Consider the following 8,641-nt stretch of genomic DNA (forward strand, 5'->3'; position numbering starts at 1 on the left):
AAAAGCTTACAGATCGAGTTAATTTCATTCAAATCTCATTTAGTAAATGCTCACGTGCATGATTAGCCTTGTTTGTAAACAAGCCGAGCCCACTCCAACATAACTTGCTTAGTTGCTTGTTTGCTCGCTCGCTTAAATTAAAGTCCAAATTTTAATATATATATGTATATATATATATATAAAAGTTATAACCCAAATTGTATTACATATAAATTATAACTTTATAATTATAACTTAGCATGGTTTATAAGTTCTACGTTATATGTATGTTATATATCCACCCCTTTGAAAATTGATATTAAAGTTACGTATTTGATTTATAAACATGTGAAAGACGACTTTCATACATTTTGTTTATGGGGGATTAATTGGCAATTGATTTTGGCTTCACATTAACAAAGAGCCCTATAAATATACATCCCATTTAGCTTGGTCTCAAATCACACAACCAATTAAGTTCATATCTCAAACATACTCCATAGATTGAGGTACTTAATTCCCTCTGAGCGAAGGAGTTGTCTTGTAGTTAGACACTTTAAATTAGAACGTTTAAAAATGAGATTATTGATCATACGCCAATCGGATCCTATACAATCATTCATTACGATTATGCAATTATACATGTTATTCATTCGTTTTTGCATGAGTAGACCATTTAATCTTACTTTCTAACCAAGTTGTCATGCACCTAAATCTTTGCACTTTCTTTCTAAACCAAAAGTTGCAGGAACATTAAGAACACGTCAACATGTCGAAGAACTTGATTGGAGAAGCAATTGCACCGGCAAAAACACCAAGGTGGTTAATTAACCAAAATGTTTCAAATAGAGGTTTTAAGTATTTATACATGTTTGTTTTATACATTGTTCTATTAATGGTTTCAAATTGTAGAAAAGAAGCTGACTCCACATTTGACCCGATACAAAGGATAAACGCCGGATTTGAGAACTTCAAGATTAACGAATTCAAGTAAAAGGATAGAGAACTATGTCATATTTTTTATATCGTGGTCGTAATTAGTACTTACACTGCTTACTCTTATATTCGCAACGAGTATCCGATTATTATCGCCAACTGGCCGAGAAACAAGAACCTAAGGTGACTAGTATCATGCACCATGCAAATAATAAACCCTTTTATTTATGGTTTTGAGATGTTTTTCTAACACATATTTGAAATGGTGCAGTTTCTAATATTTGCTTGTTCGGATTCTCGAGTTAGCCCTACTAATATCCTTAACCTACGACCCGGGGAAGCTTTCATGGCTCGTAAAATTGCCAACCTGGTCCCTACGTTTAATCAGGTTGAAAATACAGTCATTCGAGTTAATAGTCAAGTGCTTCTAATACATATGTCCTGCAATTTAATTTCTTATAAATTAGAATAATTATTCTTTTGATAAATTGTAACTTTGGTTTGTGTTAGTAATGCTTTGTTTCCTGTGCGGCTAGGCTAACAACTCTGGAGTTGGTGCAATCATTGAATATGCAATCTTAGCTCTCAAGGTTATTTTCACGAACTAGCTTCTTAAACAGTTCTTAAAATACTGTATAACGCTCTTAAAACATGTGACACTCACGTTGACGATTGATATAGGGTCGAAGTTATTGTGGTTATTGGACACAGTCGATGTGGTGGAATCGAACGATTATTATCACTTCCCAACGATGAAACATCATAGTATGGATATATGTTTATTACGTCATTCGTCACAAAATTAATAAATGAACCAAAAAACTACTTGATTAGATAAATGATATTAATTAGCCGATTATATTTTAATACTTTAAACTATAACCTATTGATCGATAACAATACATTCTAATAACGTGATCAATGACACTCCTAACCTTTAATATTGGTACCCCGTATGCTCCAAACTGTTACTTATGTTTTTTGAAACAATATACTTTTCTGCTCATGCCCATAGCAATGAAAATGAAAGTTACGAGTGTCATTGATCACATTATCAATACATATTAATATTGTCGGTCATAGTTTGAATTAACAAAATTGAATTTTCCTTAGTTAAAGAAAAAACTTTTATCATTAGTGAAACATATAACCTAACCGTCGTATCTATTTATGATCTTAAGTGATTTCCTAGACGATTGGGTTAGCATAGCTGAACCCGCGAAAGCAAAGGTGTTGGCCGAGCATCCAGAAGCAACAGGCGAAGAACTTCAAACACTGGTTGAAAAGGTAACATCTCTTAAAACATGGCTTAGCAACTTGATTAACAAATGATAATATGTTTCAACTATGTGCTTTGTATATATGATATATCTACGCAGGAGTCGGTAAAGAACTCACTAGGATTACTTGCTCCTACCCTTATGTCCAATCTGGACTAGCAGATAATAAGCTTAAACTATTGGGAGGATACTATGATTTCGTGCGGGAAAATTTTCAAATAATTGAAGTCATCGAAGCAACAACCGATAAACAAGAATGATCAATTTCAAGGAATTCACAATATTATTGTCTTTCTGTCAGGTTCTTCGTCGTTCGTTTCAGCTACTTTCCTTGTAAGTCAAGAATAAGCACAATGCATTATGCATGTGCACTTGAATAAGCTAATAAGTTATGGTGTGTTTCTCTTGTATTAATGTTTAAATATTCATGTTAATTTGAAGATTACTATGTTCATTTGGTTTGTCCATTTAGGCTATTAGAACGTAAAGTCTAATCGTGTATGTGCCGTGTTTATTATATGTGAAGATCGTGCGTTAGTTATAACTAAGAAACCTTTGGATTGATCATTGAGTGTTATATATGAAAGCTTTGGAAATCTTGTTAAATGATACAATTCTCAATAAAAGATCTATATAAGACTTTACCTCACTAAGGATTGTATGAACCCACCACTTAGAGCTATTACAAGGGCCGATCAATTCATAGGCTTCATTCAACACGTTTATAAATCTGACCGATTCAGAAGTTTACAACTTGTAAACCACACACACTTGGGCACGTTGTTATTAGCACTTCTCTGGGCTAACGGCTTTATTTTTGGGCTTAGACACAACCAAAAAAATTCACTAGTTATTTACTTATGTATGGGTTGTTGGGCTCCGTTTATTACAGATTTACAGATGCTATTAAAAAAATTCCACAAATATATTAACAAACAAGACCAATAATAACCATTAGTAACAAAGCTTGAGCTCCATGTGTTTTAACTTAACTTGAGCTCGACTCATTTCAAGCTGTATTTCTAAGAACTAGTCTAAAACATTATAGCTATATATGTACACATACATGTATTAGGATCTTTTGACGAATACATATTAGGTGTTTCGGACTTTATTCATCACGATAAAAGATCATTAAATAGGGCGTATATAGGATGTGTGCATTACTACTCAGTTACGCTGCTACGATTAAACGGCATTATCAACATCATCTTTTGATGTAACAATCCTAATTATAATAACTCACACATTCCTAATCGTCCTCGCTGCAATGATAATTGTATAAACATAGTTTGCATCATGGAGTACGGATTTGAACACAAGAGTTTACCTTTAAGATCATTTAGTTTTCAAACATATAGAAAAAGACCCACAAAAATAATTGATAAAATAGATCAAAAACATTTGACAGATGCAATAACTTGTTTGTAAACTGATACACATGGTGCACAATATCTGACAACTAGCATCAACCTGTCTATGTCATCACCACCCATCAAATGCTGTCGGTCGAGTACCATTGGCCGGCCACCACCACAATCAAATCTTCTAAACTACATTACAAAATTTAACACAAAAAATTCTTCTAACAGCGTCGTGATACATTTAGACGGGTACATACGTCATCAGCATCGTGGAGCCCGAACATGAACTCAACAACTTGTCTATATATACTACTCTCCAGTTTCCATCAAATGGTCCAAAATCAGTATCTTATCTTCATTCACTTACAATAATAATAAATAATAAAATGGTGTAAAGACAGAAGCAATAACTTAACTTGTTTGTTATAACTAACAAGAAATACACACACATGGTACACAAGACAACTAACCCTGTACCAAGCAGCCACCACCCATCAATGATTGTCAAGTACAGTTGGCCACCACCACAATCATATCTTCTAATATATTGACGGAAAAAACGGTTTTAGTTATAACGATTAACACGAATTGGTAACGGAGACAATACGAAAATGGTCCAAGATTCAGCTAAAACAAAGAAATATTGAAACTTTAGTAGATATCTAAAATTAGAATTGTTGTGATTTACAACGTAAGAAAGACCCACATCCAGATAATATGATTTCAATGAAGGGTTCCCAAAAAAAGCTGTAAAAGACACCTGAGTATAATATGTACAAATGAATTATTGTCCCCCAGTAATAAACTTACATAACTTAAAAAAACAATGCAATTTAATAAACTTTTCCCAATGTTTTGTAACTTTTTTATATATATGCAATTGTGTTAATTAAACTCTTATAGTAAAATAATTACCTTGATCTTTTCTTTCTGGTTCGCTCCGTCATCAAACAATCTGTTCCAAGATTGCAATTGTGTTTTACAATATGTTTATTAAAAAACACGCGACAAAAGCGTGTGTAACTGTTTATGATTTATTGTTGTGTACCTGCCAACCGCAACATAAGTTCCAGCAAAAATTGTTGGAAACGACAAGAGCATCGGTACGATTTTGAGTCTTGTATTTTGCCAATTATGTTATACAAATCAGCAAGATTGTGCCAACTTTGTGCTTAGGTTTTTTATAAGTTGCATAATCAATAAATGTGCATGGTTTTGAGTTGGTATTATCATTAGAAAAACATCATTTTCATATGAACATAACATCATAAACTTCTTTGTATCTACTTACAAAAATAGCATGACACCATGATCTTGTGTGAACTTGAAATAGATAAAGGGTGTTGGGGGGGGGGGGGGTAAAAACTAGAACCAACAATAATCCCAAGGTTAAAGGTATTTTTAATCAGAGTTGCAATATTACAAATTCATAATCATTCAATATAAATATTTCAATACCTATTAATGAAGGTACATCAGGATCACACACTTATGACATAATCCATGATTAAATCCCATAAGCAGTTTTACGGGGACCGAAACATCCACGATCACAACCGAATAAACTACCATTATCGGGTTCATATGTAGTCAAGAAATCAGGATTTTCCTCCACACATGCTGCATATCCCTCAAGAATCTTCACAATTTCATCAAATCCTGGTCGTTTTTCCGGTTTGCTTGACCAACAACGGTTTAATGAGGTGGTGAAACGCCATTGGACATGAATCATCTAAGGGTGGTCTAGCATTCTGCATATATAAACAGAAGCATACATATTTAAGTAAGAGCGAACTGCGGTTTTCGTCCCTATGGTTTGTCCAAATCCGCGGTTTAGTTCAATAGTTTCAAATTTGCGATTTTTTTCCTTATGGTTTCATTTAACTTGCAATTAAACCCGAATTCACTAATCCCGTTAAGTCTGGTCGTTAAATCCATCAGCGTGCCCTTCACGTGAGGGGTGGTTTTGTCCTTATTTTCCCCCAAATACACCCCAGCCCCTCACGTGAGGAGGCTTGCGATTTAGGACTGAGGTTTATTTAGGGAGAAAAAGGACAAAGCTGCCCCTCACGTGAGCGGCACGCTGATGGGTTTAACGATTAGATTTAACGGGGTTAATGAATTCGGGTTTAATTGCAAGTGAAATAAAACCATAGGGACGAAAATCGCAAATTTGAAACTATTGGACTAAAACGACATATTTGAACAAACCACAGAGACGAAAACCGCAGTTTACTCTTTAAGTAAATATCATAACTTAAAGTATAAAAAACCTTAATAATTTTACCTTCTGACAAACAGCAAATGCTGCTTGTTCCGGAGTCATGTTTTCGAAAGGTATCAAGGCAGTTAAAAGCTCCCAAAGAACAATTGCAAAACTATAAACATCAACTTTTTTAGTGTGTTTTTTCTCTTTAATCATTTCGGGCGCCATCCAACGGTAAGTGCCAGTAAATCCTTTTGCACTACCACATTGAGACTCTAAACACGAGATACCAAAATCCGCTACTTTTACACACATATTTTCACCTAGTAGTAAATTTTCAGATTTTAGATCTCGGTGAAGTATGCCTTGAGAGTGAAGATATTGCATTCCCCATGCAATGTCAAGAGCCAACTTTAACACTAGATTGGGTGGCACTGAATATGGCTCCTGTTGATGGAGGTATGCCCTTAGGGATCCACCCGCCAAATACTCGGTGATTATACAAAATACCGGAGGTTTTTTTACAAGCCGCAACTAACTGAATGAAAATCAAGAAATGGTTTTTGTTGTAAACAGAAAATCAAATGTAACTTGATTAGTCAACAATGATTAAGGTAATTATCAAGCAAACATATCTAAATTCGATATAATTAAGCAAGTCAATATATGAAGATGTAAGAATTTATTAATTTACAATTTTTTTAGCATAAGTTAAGATGGGCCTTTAGGTTCAAGTTCATCAGCATGACCCTGAAAGCAAAAAATGCAACTTGAATTTATTTATTTTATTTTTTATGTACTTTTTTTTTATCAAGGGATGACAAGTAATGTATGATACCCAAGCTAGAAATAAAACAAATGTAATGTGGTCCATTTTCTCACAATATAAGGCCTGGATTGTCTGAAAACTGCATTTTATATTTTTATTGCAATTTGATCACAATAACTTTCATGTATACATTATTATAAGAACATTAACATTTGAAGTATTCATAGCGGTAAAATCATTAAAAGAATTAACCTATCATACTCCTAGATGAGTTATAAACAAAGGTTGTAAAACTAGTCAATTCGCTAAGGGGATCGAATTCAAGACTTTCGACAAAAAAATTATGATTTATTGACAAATGAATCCACCCGGTTTGCTCGCATGGGAGCGAATTCAAAAGAAAAAAAATTACATTGTGATTTTAAATAACTATTTTGTTTTCTTTCAATTCGCGCTCATGCAAGCGAATCGAATCAGGTGGATTCACTTAGCACCTAAAGAATTGTCTAGTTTTTTTTTGTTTTTTCAATTTAAACCCATCTAGAAGTACAAGTGTTGCGCGCTTTTTCTAAACCACCTACTTTACAGTAGTAGTAACGTGGATTCACTTAACGGATGTAAGGATAACATAGGGAGTTGCAAGGTTCAAGGTATACGCGCAACCCATGTTGCCTTCAAATATTATCAATTACTATTATGGGAAACTCTATCACTTGCTCAGTCAATGTCCTCAGGCATTCTAGGTTCGCTAAAATCGGTAATTCTCGATTTGGAGGTGGTATGTCTCATATGTTTGAGAGTGAGAAATACACACATATATTTCTATATATTATTTTTATCTGCTCATTTATTATCAAATTTATTATTATTATTATTTATTTTATTTTATTTTATTTTATTTATTTATTTATTTATTTATTTTTTTTACCTTAATGGAATAAGAATGGGTTCAGGTACAGGTCCGTCCGTACGTGAGGGTCGGCGGTTCGGTGAACATAGGGGGTTATTAAGATATACGGTACCGGTATTGGTAGGGTAAGGGATTTATTAATTTTGGTTGGGAGTGACGGTTACTAGATATTTCTGGTTAATGTCAAACGGGAGATCTAATTTGGTACTATCATAACTATGGCCCGATAAGTCAGACTTATCATCAACCGATGCTCTAGAAATTTCAGCATCCTCGGTAATTTTATTATTTCATCCCCCGGTTCCTTATCCGGGTCCTATTTCTCAATACATGTACCCACAAGATATGTACATATATATATATACACATTAGCACGCATAAATAATATTATATACGTTACACATATGTTGCCATTTTTACCTATTAATGTACCCAGTGACTTCCCATGAATTCCCTCGTGCAGACAAGTCTGTTATTATGTTCCGGACCATAATAACTCACTTGTCCGACCGAGTTCATCCCGATACTCGTCACCATATATTATTAGTTGATATTCAGTTTCAATAATACTTGAGCCTCCGGTTATATTTTAGATATCTTTTAAAGACATCCTAAATCTTTATAACCAATGGCTCTGATACCAACTTCTGTAACACCCAGCAACCGCAGCGGAAACGTAACCGGGGCGCCACAGACACCTCTGATATCAACCACATTGTTTATAAAGAAAACTGAATACATTAATATACTTCAAATTACATTATCTTATATTTCATTACCGTCTAGGTGATACACACATCATACAATACGATACATAATTCTATTTAATATAATGTATCGTAACATCCCGCACGCAAATCTTACACACATCAAGCACTTAGAACGTAAGCAATCACTTCATCTTAATCGTACCTGAAAAGCATGTGAGAAAACGGGTCAACTACGAATAGTTGGTGAGTTTCACAATTCGAGTAAACCATGATAAATCAATATCATAATATAATATTATCGATGTAATTATGCTGAGCCCACAAGTGAAACCTCTGACTATCCACATACAACCCCGTGGCATACTCCGCCCACGAACCTGTCCTAAACCGCTATGCCTAACATTACATAGCAAATTAAATAACAACAAAATAGACATGTGCAACTGGCTGGGAAACATCAGCAAATCCATGCCGGACCAGTTGGGTT

At 34.2% G+C, this 8,641-nt stretch overlaps 2 long non-coding RNA genes and 1 pseudogene across 2 annotated transcripts; 2 read left to right on the forward strand and 1 right to left on the reverse strand.

The window, feature by feature from the left end:
• Positions 1 to 459: 459 nt before the first annotated feature.
• Positions 460 to 969, forward strand: LOC143562435 (uncharacterized). The gene is made up of 3 exons (XR_013140484.1): positions 460 to 488; positions 722 to 798; positions 892 to 969. It is a non-coding gene; the product is annotated as an uncharacterized LOC143562435 (long non-coding RNA).
• A 90-nt stretch (positions 970 to 1,059) lies between these two features.
• Positions 1,060 to 1,508, forward strand: LOC143562436 (uncharacterized). The gene is made up of 3 exons (XR_013140485.1): positions 1,060 to 1,098; positions 1,187 to 1,303; positions 1,452 to 1,508. It is a non-coding gene; the product is annotated as an uncharacterized LOC143562436 (long non-coding RNA).
• A 3,481-nt stretch (positions 1,509 to 4,989) lies between these two features.
• LOC143562439 (serine/threonine/tyrosine-protein kinase HT1 pseudogene) lies at positions 4,990 to 6,303 on the reverse strand (annotated as a pseudogene).
• Between the last annotated feature and the right edge of the window lie 2,338 nt (positions 6,304 to 8,641).

The sequence above is a fragment of the Bidens hawaiensis genome, unplaced genomic scaffold, assembly GCF_021521415.1.
Source record: "Bidens hawaiensis isolate Kalapana, Puna unplaced genomic scaffold, B.hawaiensis_p1.1 tig00021017_1, whole genome shotgun sequence".
Classification (NCBI taxonomy): domain Eukaryota; kingdom Viridiplantae; phylum Streptophyta; class Magnoliopsida; order Asterales; family Asteraceae; genus Bidens; species Bidens hawaiensis.